Source organism: Aphelocoma coerulescens, chromosome 9 (genome assembly GCF_041296385.1).
Source record: "Aphelocoma coerulescens isolate FSJ_1873_10779 chromosome 9, UR_Acoe_1.0, whole genome shotgun sequence".
NCBI lineage: Eukaryota > Metazoa > Chordata > Aves > Passeriformes > Corvidae > Aphelocoma > Aphelocoma coerulescens.
The window spans coordinates 3546144-3558998 of NC_091023.1; the positions used below are offsets into that span (position 1 = coordinate 3546144).

At 44.6% G+C, this 12855-nt stretch overlaps 2 long non-coding RNA genes across 3 annotated transcripts; one reads left to right on the forward strand and one right to left on the reverse strand.

Moving 5' to 3' along the window:
- Positions 1-15: 15 nt before the first annotated feature.
- LOC138114973 (uncharacterized) lies at positions 16-12010 on the reverse strand. 2 transcript variants are annotated; one of them, XR_011152896.1, is made up of 4 exons: positions 11927-12008; positions 7162-7229; positions 6689-6812; positions 16-892 (listed from the first exon to the last, which is right to left on the reverse strand). It is a non-coding gene; the product is annotated as an uncharacterized lncRNA (long non-coding RNA). The 2 variants fall into 2 exon arrangements; XR_011152895.1 differs by lacking the exon at positions 7162-7229 and having other exon boundaries at positions 11927-12010.
- Positions 12011-12071: 61 nt separating this feature from the next.
- Positions 12072-12853, forward strand: LOC138114974 (uncharacterized). Its single transcript, XR_011152897.1, has 3 exons — positions 12072-12148; positions 12293-12420; positions 12539-12853. It is a non-coding gene; the product is annotated as an uncharacterized lncRNA (long non-coding RNA).
- Positions 12854-12855: the final 2 nt, after the last annotated feature.

A 12855-nucleotide genomic window follows, 5' to 3' on the forward strand; every position in this document is an offset into this window, starting at 1 on the left:
CAGGTTACCCCAGACAGCAATGAATGCACTGCTGAACCAGGAGTAATTCCTGCTGGATTCCCAGAGCAGGTTTTGCAGAGTTGATGTTGGCCAGTCTTTTTCATATGGTAGCCAGGTGGGGGAATTACACACTGTCCTATTCAGCTGTGGGTTAGTTCTCCCATTTCAATCATCTCCATCATTTTGGACTACGTCCCTGCCCATGGTAGGGGGTTGGAAAGAGATGATTGTTAAGGTCCCTTACAAGACAAACCATTCTGTAATTCTGTGATGATTTTGTGATTAACATAGAGAGCCACAGCTCAGGGCTAAGGCAAGCAGTGCTTGCAGCTCCCCCAGAACTACGAGTAGTCTGGTTAAAAAAATGAAGTGGGTTTGTTGATAGGAAATAGTTTATCCAGAATGAAGTGTATTGCAGGAACTTGCCCACTTAATCTCAAAGTGTTATGAAAAACATTTCCATGAGTTCCAATATATTTATAAATTAATTTCAACATCAACTTCTTGTTGCAACATTATCATATTGATGCCACAATGCTCAGCTTTCTTCCATGTGCATGTGTTATACCATTTCATCTCAATAAACCACATACAAATGTTGGCTTTCCGTGTTGTGATTTGAAACAAAAGAAGTTTTAATAATAGAATTTTCCTGCGGCCAAGAAATTCTACCAGACCAAACACAAATTCTCCCCAACAAATAACAGTTTGTGTAGCAGCAACTGGGCACTTGGCATGTTCGAAACACACTCTTTCTGGAAGGAGGTCAGAAGTGAGATGAAACTGCTGACATCTTGTTGCCTTCAAGAAAAGACAGAGGCAGGTACACCTCTGCAAGGTGTTGATCACATAAATCCCTCCAGTACAACCTGCACCAGTGCTGGTCTCCAAACTGAGGGATAAAAAGGAACAAATGAATTGCATGAGAAAATCTTATTATGTGACGTATTGAACATTCTGGCCAGCATCCAACACACAACTCAAGCACAGATTAACACAAAGCATGTTGGCTGCTGTTAACTGGATTGCTGGAGCCTGCTTTGCTGTCTTGGAAAAGGGGTGAGGTACCTCATACCCTTCAGCAACAGATCTTCTTTCTGAGCTGGCTTTTTCAGGGAAAGGAGCAGGGTTAAGGAGAGGTACACGCATGCAGTGATGCCAGCTGAGACCCCAGCTCAGCTCAGTGTGATCATAGTAAGGTGGCAGTGGTGACTGTGCATCTACAGCACCAGATGTGTTTGCTCCAAGGTTCTCTCAGAAATTTGTTTGTATCCACTAGCCTTATTCAAATTTAAATACAGACAGAGGCTTGTCCCACAGAAGCTGATAGCAAGGCTCCAGAGATTCTGTGCTACTGCCCACCCCTAACCCACCTATTCCCTGCAGAGTGGGCCTGACAGTGTCTTGGAAAATTGTATTTTTGCCTTTGCCATCTTGATGGCTGAAAAATCATTAAAATTATGCCTTAGCTTCCTGCAGCAGCTGACAGCTTGACACATGGGCCCTATCTAAACTGTCCCTATTCAGTAGGGCTATGAAATGAAGAGGAATGCTTAAATATCAGTATTGCTTAACTAACGCTAATTTTCCCCAGAAATCTGGCAAATATGCCAGTGCCACAGTGCTTCCCAGCTCCCCGTGAGTGCCAATCTCATCCCACATGTGTTCCCTGCCCAACTGTCACAGCATGCAGCACCCCCTCAGCTTCCACCCTGCAGCAAAGACACAAAAACTAGAAGCATGAGGGTTGTGTATAAAAAGCTAAACTTTGTATCACAAAGCCCCCACCCAATAGTGCATGGCATTCTACCCGTATTATTTACACATTAAAAATACAGTTTCACACTGAATGATGCCTCTGTAAGTGAAAACAGATGAAACCACAGCATACAGTGCTCAGCTGACCACAAAAGAAAAGGGCATTACAATCCCAGGTGCTGTGGGTGTAATCAGAGCCCCTTTTTCCATAGAATGTTTATGCTTAGGGACTTGATCTATGATGGGGAAAACCCCTGTGGCAAAGGAATGAGAGGAAACAGTGCAAAAACAGTTTTTATCACCCCAAAACACTGTTTCCACTGCGCTGTTCCTGCCATGACAGTGTTCTGGCTGGAACAGGCTCCACACCACAGCTCCTGTCTCAGGTGGGGTGACCAAAACAGCTTAGAGCACTCCTTTAGTAAAACCAGGGGACCACAAAGATATGACTATATTTTATAAGCATGTCAAGTGGGAACAAACCCTGGAGAAGGCACATCAGCGAGAACACAGCGATAGTTTAAATGTGGACAGCTTCTACTCAATATTAAACAGTTCAACTGCTAGAGAGGGAAGTCTCTGGAAAGGCCTTTCAGCAGTTGTAGTTGAAGCAAAATAGCTAGTGAATTGTGAGCACACTGCAGAGGGTCTGCATGACAGAGATGCCTGCAGGAGCATGACAATAGCCCCAAAGGCCAAGGAGCTCATGCAACATTATGTTCCCACAACCTGGCTCTGACTGGAGCTATTGTTGTGTCTCACCTTGCAGAGCCTATCCCAGCCACTTCACAATTCCAGCAGAAACTACACACAGAGATCCCATGTTATAAACACCTGCAGAGTGAGGACTTTGAGAAGCAGATGGTTGCCAAAGACATACAGTTACTCTTCAGAGAGCCTGGGAACCAACCCCACTAGCCTCTACCTGCTATAAGAAGGAGGTAGATGCTCTGGCAAAACTCTGGCACTGTAGCCAGACCAACTCCTTCTACCAAACCAAGCCTGAACCACCTTTTGCATCGTCTCTCCCACTTTTAATGTGCAATCTTAGGTGATTTTTGCAGCAACACGTCAAGTCTGTGTTTGTGAAGTTACCACTTACCTCTGCAAACACACAATGCTGGGCTTTGTGCTGCAAAGCTGTACAGGAGGGCAGGAAGGTTGGACAAAACACTTCTTTTTGCATAGAAATATTTTTCCAGCTTCAATTGGAAAACAATACATGGAAGCAGCAGCTTGATGGGACCAAGTAAAACACTGAGGCTTTTTGAACCTTTTCCTTGTTTCTGAAGGCCTTGATTCAAAGCCTCCTCAGAGCCATGCAGTGAGTGGAATCACTTGCTTGATGGGATCACCTTGGAGTGTCACAGACCAGACCAAAGAGGCTGTGTCACAGTCAACTTATTTTCCACAGCCTTTAGACAAGTCTCCTTCATGAGGATACACATCTAGTGACTTAAATGCATCAAGTGTAGCACTGATATCCAGTGCTTTCATATCTTAACCCACTGCCATCCCCACTGTCACTGTAGACACAACTTCTCTGTTATCCATATGTTTTGACAAAGACAGAACAGAGGTATGGTGTACTCCAGAACTGATGTACAAACTGGGCAAAGGGGAAGCTGTAGCAGGAATTTAACATTAGCTTCATAGAACATCTCTACCTATATTCCTGAATCTTATTCTGGTAATGTTGTCTGAGAAGAGTTTAACCAACTGTTGCTACTCAGGTAGCATTCAATCAGCTGCTCACAGCAAGACAACAGCTTCTAGCTACATCTAGGACTTTGATGAGGCTGCATCATCTGCTTCAGAACCTACTTCAGTAAATAGAACTGTTTTGTTTGTCTCCTAATTTGCTTCAAAGTGACACATTTTACTGAATGGATCAATCAGCCAAGAAAGCAGCAGACACAAAGAAATAAAAAATTTTAGGTCGTTCAACAACTATAGCTTTGTTTTGAAACACAAATAAAATATTTACCACCAAAAGGGAAAAAGCAGAAAACACCTACTGAGGTCACTGTCCCCAAGAGATCAGAGTTCTCTTCCCTTTCAAGCTCTAATCAACAAAGACAGAGGGTAAGCCTTTGTCTCAGTCTAGCAACTGACCACCAACAAGGTTTAGGAATCAGTTCACACTCACACATGGGATACATGCACATGGACAGGTAAAGACAGGCAGGTGCCTCTGCTTGCAATGATCCCAAAATCAGAGAGCCTGAAGTGGGTGCAGGCCCTTCTGCACTGGTTCAGCAGCATTTATGAGCTCTGACGCATTTATCTGCAGCTGCAAGACGTGTGCTGGCACACAGACGTGTCCTACATAGGCAAAGGGATTGCTGGATCTGATAACACTGGGCAGGACTCTACCCTGTACACATCTTCATGCCCTAAACATGCTCCAAGGGATTTAGACTCAAGTTTTGCATATTCAGAATGTAACCCTACTTGTAATTAAACCCTTGGTGACTTTTGGAAAGCCTCTTCAGGCTCTTCAGGCTCAGCCTCTACTTCTGGGCAGGGCAGCAGCTATGGCCTTAAAAAAGCTGTCTTTTCAAGGTCTGAGATGAGACATCAGCCTTACCTCTTTAAGTCTGCACAGACCAAATTCAGAGTGCATGGTTGCTTCATACACAGTATTATATCTTACAGCACCTCCACTAGGATGCAGTTCCACTCTGAGTGCAGCAAAACATTTCTAAACATTTGATACACCTCTAGACTTTGTGGAACTCCACATTGGCAAAAGTTTTCTTCAAGGCTGCATTGGTTAACAAGAGTGACCCCTCTCACTCTGTGGAGCAGTACAGGGATGTTTTCCTCAGCAGCAGGGTCAGCTACAGCAACCTTCATGTCCAGCTGCTCATACCAATTCCTAAATCATCCTTCCAAATTGCACTGCGATAGTTTAGGGATTGCTGGCACTGTGGACTGGTTCAGGGGGCTGGTTGGTTATTCTTCATCTGGATGTGATAAACCTTCCATTCAGAGTACATCTGCAGAGAGGTGTTGGTACAAGCAAGGTAGTTATAAGCAAAAGGAAACAAATTCAGCTTTTCCATCAAGTAAAATGCCCAGGAAGCTATCATACTAGTGTTGATTGTCCATGTAAAAATGCAGCTGTGATGATCTGGAGCTTCCTAGTCCACTGCAGAAGACAGTGAAATGCTGAAAGAAGGTAATCAACAGATCCTCTTGTGAGCCCAGCATGTCTGGGTTTTCCTGCATTTATAAGATGAGAGCTTTCATGGCTTCTGATGGAAGAGAACTTAACCAGAAGGAGGGGGAAGAAAAAAGAAAAGAAGAGATGGCAACATTCTGTTACCTGACATCAAGGTATCCATGTCTGGCACGTACAATAGCCAGGACAAAAGCAACTCCTTCCTTCAGGCTGAAACATGAGCTTGACCAAGCAGGTGTCCAAAGCAGGGTTAACATGCATTGGTTGACCATGAATTTCATTGTCTCCCTTACTTCACCCAGAAACCTTTGGTCTGGAGTATTTACATGACTCTGAAAGGCAGCTGGGTGCAGTAGCTGCTCTAAGTGTTTGGGATTGGGTGATACACATGCCCACCCATGCTCAGGGAAGAAGGAAAACCTCACCATCGTTAGGAATCCCTTCTTAGGCTCCCTAGTGCATTCTGGTTGGAAAATAATTGTTACAGGTCTTGGACCATCAGTTCAGCAAGAGCCAGGAGGCTCTTAGTGCTAGTGCATCACTTTGCACCGGCACAACAGCAGCAAACATCTGGCCAGATGTTAAAAAAAAATTGCCAAAGGTGCTCAGGGTGGACCCACTTCAGTCAAAGTGATTCAAATCAATCTTAATCGTATTTAGGAATCAGCAAGCAGGAAGTCCTGTTTTGAAGTCACTAATTTTAATCTGGGTTTATATTTGTTTCTACGAGAAGGCGAGTCAGACTCACCTGTTTACTTGTTTCTGAACACAGTTCATTGCTATGGTTTCTCTCTCAGCAAAAAAGGAGGAAAGTGATGTGTGTTTAAGCAATTTTACAGCTGATACCAATCAGAAATCTGAATGTGTCCAGGGTGTTTTCTGCTTAAGCTATTTTAGCTTCCTGTTGCTAGTGTATGCACCCTCAAACATTAAAAAACCTGCAATTTAAATGCAAGGAAAATAGAAATAAAATCATGTCTTTAAATGCTAAATTAAACTATCAAACATGAAGTTGAAAAGGGTTTTGGAATGCAGAAAAGCACTCAAGACCAAAAAAAACCATAACACAACCGTTCTTATACAGGTACTGAACTGAGTCAACTGTTGAAATGAGTAAGCAGTTGGAGACCAGAAACCTTCTCTGGGAACAAATTCAAGACTTCTCAGATGCTGCAAGCTCAGAGAAGTCTTTCTTACTGAGCTAATGAGGAGCCAGAGAGGTAGATGAAAAAACAAAAATCTACTACATATTAGGCAAGATTAATTACTTTCCACAAAAAGCCTGAAGAGCCACCTCAACATAAGCAATGTTGGTTGCTTATATTTTACAAGTCACTCAAATTTATGCCTTGCTTTCCATCACTTCAGAATTTCAACAAATCCTCACAGCTCTGATATTTTTGTTTTAAAGCAAAGAAAGGGCTTAAATTGGACTTGATGATCTTAAGGGTCTTTTCCAACCTAAATGATTCTATGAAATATTTACTTACCTACATGAATAAACTCTAACTGAAAAATTGCACTAAAAGATCCCTTTAGCATTCCACAAATTTCACCTGAGCAATGAACTCATTGCCTCAATTGGCAATGAGTGCAGTGTCCCACAGGTGATTTAGGCAAGAAACCAGCAATACTCTAGCCAGGTTAAATCTGAAGTTTCTCAGCAGCAAGGAGGAGGCTAATAAGTAAAATAGAATTAGGGGAAGTGTTTTCAAAGAATGAAGAAGAAACTTATAAAATTACAGTTCTGGGAAGAGAGGCATCTCATTCCAGTGATCAGTCTCAGGTGAAGCATGGAGTTAGTTCAGTAGCTTCAAGTGAAGTGATAGTGGTTTAAGGGGGAGTCAGTGCTGTTCAGCATCATTACCTGTGGCAAAGACAGAGAGAAAAAACACACAATCAAATCCCAATTTAAGAACTGCTGCATTGGATAGGAGAAAGCAATGAGAGAACACTCCCAGGTAGTTTTTCACTGCCACCAAGACCCTAGAAGCAGCTAAACACATCCCTTTCTCTGTAAGGAAGACAAGCAGCCACTGAGCTGTCTTGTACACTTCCTGCCAAATGTTTGCTGTTTAAGGTACAGTGGTGCTCCTAGTAGAAGCCTCAAAGTAGGGTAGATGCACAGCATGAGTAATTTAATAGACAATCTGGATATAAAAGAAGTAGATGCTGGTCATCCTGAGTTATCAGAGCAAAATCAGCTTCATACAGACCTGCACAGGGTTTGTGTTCCTCACAGCTCCCAAGGCATATCTTCACTTAAGGTCTGATTTCTCATATCCTGGAAACCACAGAGCAGTTTCTTTGGATAGAAGCCAAGGCAGGATAAAATTTCTTGTTGGCATTAACATACACACAGTATTTTGTTAGGAGAAATATAATCCTTGTGACTTCAGTTCTAGAAGCAGCCATGAGTTCATCAGTCTCCCACTGCAGTGGCCTGGAGCGATTTACATAAATTATGACTGAACTGTGCAGAACCTCATGGGACAGAGCTGTTAATGGTGGCTTTGGCCCAGACAGCAGAGGCCAAGGAAGTGTTCATGAATGTACAGAAGTTTGCTGCTGGCACTAAGTCCCTCAACACAAAGAGGCCTAAAAGAGCAGGGAGCTTTGCATTTTCTTGCTTTACAAGAGGACAGAAAGCTCTTCAGAATCCTAATTCTAGCAACTATTCACTCAACCAGGTAACTGCATCTTCCTCTTTTGAAACATTTCTGGACAAATCTAGTTGAAGATGTTCCTGCTCTTGCAGGAGGAATGGACTAGATGACCTTTAAAAGGTCCTGTCCAACTCAAACTATTCTATGAAATGAAAGAGGAGTCTTTCATTAATTGCTAGTTTTCCTTTCCACAAGGTGTGTTGGGAGTTAATGGGAGCATGAATTCAGTTCAGTTTAGTTCAGTTCTTTCCTCTGAAGTACATGAATCTGAATAATTGGTTTTATTGCTATATTTTAGTTTAATGGCTTGAAAAACATGCATTGACAAAAAAATGCTGTCAGAAAGGGGAATATCAGCTGTCAAGTCCTCTCTAGGTTTTTGCCCATGAGACCTTGCATGCTGAACTGAGACCCAGGGATCAGCACTACACTGGGTTTACTTCACTGTGCTTCTCCACACACAACAGAAACCCTGAGTTTCTTTCCCAAGAGCCTCCAAATGGCTTGCACATATTGGCACCAGCCTCACAAAGCAGCAGTTAAGGCTAGTGGAAGTACAGAAAGTGCAATGCAAGTTTTCCAGGGGAAAGCTGGAACACAGGGGGGTCAGGAGCACTGTAGAATGAGTTAGGTGATCATTTTGAATTGCAGAGATCTTTGTAAACACAAGTGTGACCACACTGTGGTTTTACCAGAATTACAACTGAGTATTCCTGTTCCTAACTTGGACAGGAGTGAGAAAGTAGGTGTTTGGCCAATCTGCACAGGCAACAGGCATGCAACCAAATAAGCAAAACAAGCTTATTTTCTTCAGCAGTTCTGGATAGTGCTAGCTTTCTCCTTATTTTTCTAGGTGGATAACTCAGAGGGGATTCAACCACATTTAGCAGCTCCAGTTTAAAAGCAGGTCTGACACTGAAGCCCAATGCTATGCTATCAGTTCCAGCAGAGCATTTTTCCCTCTGTTTCAAAGAGCCTTTACAACAATTTTCATAGGTATTACGTGCTACCAGACAGGAGTTACCCCTGAAGTACTCAGTGAGTGCCAGGTCCATCGCCCAAATAAAGGATATGCCAGCAACTATCCCTTACAGCTCAATTAAAAAGGGGTCTCCCCACTCACCTGCATACAGCTTCCAGGGCAGCCAGAAGAAACTAGCAGGAAAGCAAAAATCTCTGCAGAATCACATTAGCCACATCCATTCCTGCCTCTGCACAGCACAGAGGCCTGCAAGAACCCAGAATTCAGCTCAGTCCTCTTGAACTGCCTGCTACCACTACCCAGAAACACGACTTGGAAAAACAAGCATTCCATGCTCTCGGCTTGGAAGAACCTTCATTTAATTTAGGGATTAGTGGCTGTGGGAAGCAAAGGGTTGCTGAGCCAACAGGAGCCTCAGCTGCACTCTGAGCTTTACAGCTGCTCATCACTCTCGCTTATTTCACTTTGCCAGCAGGATTGAGAGATAAAGGCTCTTTTCTTTGCTCAACACTCAAGACAGCCTTAAGAGCCACAATATCAGCAGAAAATCAGCCCTGTGCAGCCAATATTGCAAGATTTGTAGTGATACAGTCTGAAAGCAGGAAGGAGACTGATGTAACTTTAAAAGTCTGCTGCAGTCTCCATACAGGCACAGATCTGAAGAGCCATCATCAGAGCCAATGGATTTCCACAGTACCAGCTCAGACTGATCTATCTTGTAAGGGTATGGATTTCTCTTTGAATTCTCCCTGGCTTTCCTACAATGAGCACTGTTTAAGGCCTGGAGCAGGATGTTACTGCCAAAACAAAGCAATCACTTCATTCTTATCAATAGCTGTGATGCACCCAAATAGAGCAGAACCAATACATCCTACGCCTTACACCAAAGGGAGGAGCAATTTAGATTCAGAGGGCTCTCTTCTCCTCCTTTCCTTTGCTGAATTCAGGTAAGCTACTGCTGCACTTCAAAATCTTCACCAAAAAGAAAGGTGACTAAGAACATCCCCATTTAAAACTGTCAATGCAGCTTGTAAGCTCAGGCAGAGACTCTTTTGGCATGAGCTTGAGTAGCATCTGCTATACAGAAGCTCAGGGGCCAAGTCCAGACACAAACTATAAACCACAGCAAAGAGTAAAACTGCCAGTGAGCCCAGCTCTTGCTTCTTTCTGCACAAGTGCATTCTTTCCTAGGGCTTGAAAGCTCCACTTTGTGCTGGGCAAAACCATATGCTCTGGGAACGTGACAGATTCAAAAGGATCCTCTGAGTGGATCCTCTGTCCCTAGAGTGGTACTGCTTAACTGCATCATGCAGCAAGAGTGCTCTTCCACATCACTGCTCTCCACAATACCACTCCAGCCACAAAATCACTCCAGCCTCTCAGTATCCAAACGGAGCCAGAAATAGCTCCTCTCCAAACAAGCACCGCAGCACCCAAGACAGTTGTTCTGCAGCACATTCTACAGGAAAGTTTGACCCCCATCTATCCTGCTAAGTAATTCTACCTTTAGGAAGAGCACTTAACACCCAGCTCTCAGGCCTACCACTCTTCTCCACAGCTCTGTTTATGTTAGGAAAGAGCTACCACTTCTTGGGGCTCTCCAGGCTCAAGGTGCCTAAGCTCCTGCTGCTGCAAAATATCGTAGAATCATAGAATGGTTTGGGTTGAAAGGGACCTTAAAAGTCATCTCGTTCCAACCCCCCTGCCATGTCCTTTAGCGACTCCAAAGCTGAGGTGCCAGACCTAATATCACCCAGCCACCATGTCCCCAGCCACTTGGCAGCTGTACCCATCTCCCTGCACAGTTATTGTCACCCTCCATGGTACACTCCACTCTCTGCTGGTTTACCCTCACCGTGCCTGAATTTTTCATGTGGTACGCAGGGCAGCCAGAAGAAACTGAACCAGATTTGGCCCCACTCACACAACAGGAAAGCTCAGAGTCCCAGGACAGAGCCTGGATCACCCACCCTGCTGCTCTCTCTTTTCCAAGTGAGATGTCTGCTTTAAGGCTGAGTGAACAGCTTTGAGCTCCTGGCTTTGAGCACCGCTTCATGCACCGGCACGAAGGGCTGCAAGATCCACGCAGGGAAGGGATGAGCAGTGACAGAGCAGCGGGGATTTGGCAGGAGCAGTGCAGCCGTTTGTTGCAAGCGACCGAGTGCGGCTGCCGGGTGCTGCAAGGAGCCGGGGCTGCAAGGCGCTGTTGCCACCTGCTGGCACCAACACAGAGCAAACCAGGTTGGCTTCCAAAACCTCTGCCCCAGAGCCATCAGCGCTCCCTGACAGCACGGTCAACACGTCGAGGGCGCTAGGAGGGCTCTCCAGATCTGCCGCACACGTGGGGAAGCGGGGAACAGGGTGGAAAGGCCTGAACTGCTCCAGGACTCAGCACCAGGCTCGTGTCCTCATCTCAAACACGGACCAGCTGCCCCATACCCCAAGGACATTTCACAGCAGGCTGTACCACACTGCTCTGCCCAGCTCTCCCAGGGATGCCTGCGCGGCCTCTGCGACAGCAGTGTCGTGACAAGTTTCTCAAGAGGGACAGAACAATGTAAATCCGGGTATTCTGAGTAATTCATACAGAAAAATCTATCAGTGCTTGAACCAACCATGAAGATTCTCGGAAGATTCCAGAGCAGGTAGGATGTAGAGCACTAGCTCTTGACGTCCTTTCCTCAGGGTTTGTTTTGGCCATAAATAGCCAGAGCAAGCCTGCAGTGGTAGCAGACACTGTCTACTGACTAGCATTCTTTGCTTTTATCAGTACAGAGGGCTCCAGACTAACAGTCCCTGAGAGGAGCATGTACAAAGGGGGGCAATGGAGCTGGGGCAGCATCTGGAGTACAAGTTTTATGAGGAGCAGCTGAGAGAGCTGGTGGGGGCTCAGCCTTCAAGGAGCTCAAGCAGGACCTTCTCCCTCTTTATAACTGGCTCATAGGAGGGTGGAGTTAGTGGGGGTCGGGCTCTGGTCCCAGGAAACAAGGGAGAGGACAAGAGGAAACAGCCTCAATTTGTGCCAGGGGAGGTTTAGACTGGATACTTAGGAAAAATTTTTTCCCCAAAAGAGTGGTCAGGCACTGGCACAAGCTGCCCAGAGTAGTGGTGAACTCACCATTCTGGAGAGATGGTGTAGATGTGGCACTTGGGGACATGGGTTGGTGCTGGGGGAACAGTTGGACTCGATGGTCTGAGTGGGCTTTTCCAGCCTATAGGATTCTGTATCCTACCACACATTCTCATACCCACCCACCCCCTCACCCTTTTTCTGTCTGACCCAAGCAGGTATACAACAGATGGGAATACAGTAATACAACTGCAGCATTTTACCTTCAAGCAGGGAGGCAACTCTGAGATATCTTGCTGAAAAGTTTCTTGTTCTCAAAAGCATAGGTATAGGGTAGGGAGCACCAGGAGAGAAGGCTAATTCACTCTGTACTTCCTAGAAAAAGGAAAAGTGGAGTTACTTTAGTGGGACATTTAAGAACACATCAGTCAAAGTTTCTTGTAACTACTCACACTCTTCTTTGGGCTTCACAGAAGCAGAGCCAGGTGTGTCAGCTCATTGGGCAAAAGCTGTAAATAGCTGGGTCAAGATTTCTCTTTTATGTGAGAATTATAGGGGTTATCTCAAGCAGTGTTTATTCCACTGTCAGCAGAAAACATCAATTTTTTGAAATAATTACCTTTTTACAGAGAGCATATTTAGCAATTGTGACTGACACATCTCAAATAAAGGCTCCAGTTCTGCAGACAGGAACAAAGCAGACTCCATGGGTACACAAAACTTGCCATGGGAATGGGGACTGCAGCACAGCTTACTTGTAAGTAGCTTTCATAATTGACCTGGGGTGTAGGGGCTGGGTGTTGAGCAGAAGACTTATTTAAATACTACATTTTTATGTCACTAGCTTTTAACTTAATTTTTTGTTTATTTGGCAGGTTTATCCCTTTGCTTTAACAGGAAGAACTAGAAAAGTGAGAAGAAAAAAATTGAACTTACCCTCTTGAAAATCATACAATAAAGACATCTAAAAAGCAAGAAGAAACCCCAACAACAGAAGAAATGCCATACAACAGATGCCCTTGGTTTTCAGCCTGATTTCCCCACAGCATCAAGGCTCAGGCAGCCACTCAGCACACACAGCAAATATGACTTGTCCCTACTCAAAGCCCTTGACCGATTTTAAAAAGCATCAGAAGAAGAGTAGGAACCCCAAAAGCATGAAGATCCTAAAATTTTATGAAGCAAAAGGTAA